Source organism: Propithecus coquereli, unplaced genomic scaffold, assembly GCF_000956105.1.
Source record: "Propithecus coquereli isolate 6110/MARCELLA unplaced genomic scaffold, Pcoq_1.0 Scaffold255, whole genome shotgun sequence".
In the NCBI taxonomy this organism is placed as follows: Eukaryota; Metazoa; Chordata; class Mammalia; order Primates; family Indriidae; genus Propithecus; species Propithecus coquereli.
This window is the reverse complement of record NW_012148119.1, coordinates 551,646-552,142: the sequence shown is the minus strand read 5'-3', so window position 1 is coordinate 552,142 and position 497 is coordinate 551,646.

Here is a 497-nt window from a genome sequence, read left to right as displayed (position 1 = left end):
AGTTGAAGGCTAATTCATGCTGCTGATCAGTTATGGTTCTCCTTGAAAAAAGCAGTTGTTTGTAGTTTGAAACATTATCAGGGTCTAAGCACCCTATAACTTTGACAATGCATTCTTTCACAATTTCTACATCACTGAATGTTTTTTCTTTTTTCCTGAGTATGTAAGCTACTTTATAAGTTGCTTCAGTGGCATTATTTCCAGGCCTTATTGCTGCTTGAAAGAATTATCTTTATTTTTGCTTTTCATTTTTTAATTTCTGCAGTTAAACCTTTTGTGCCTTTCCCTCTAATTTAAAATATCTGTGGCCCGTGTGAGTGTTACAATGCTGATGAGCACTGAATTTCTTTAATGTTGATATTGTAGATTCACAAAGCAAGAAAATCATCTTATCTTTAGCAGAAACAAGATAGTATTGCAATTCCCAATCCTCATTAAAAAATCAGTTTTCTTTCTTCAGAGTTCTCTTGGTCTTCCTTGACTTGATGGGCTGTTAA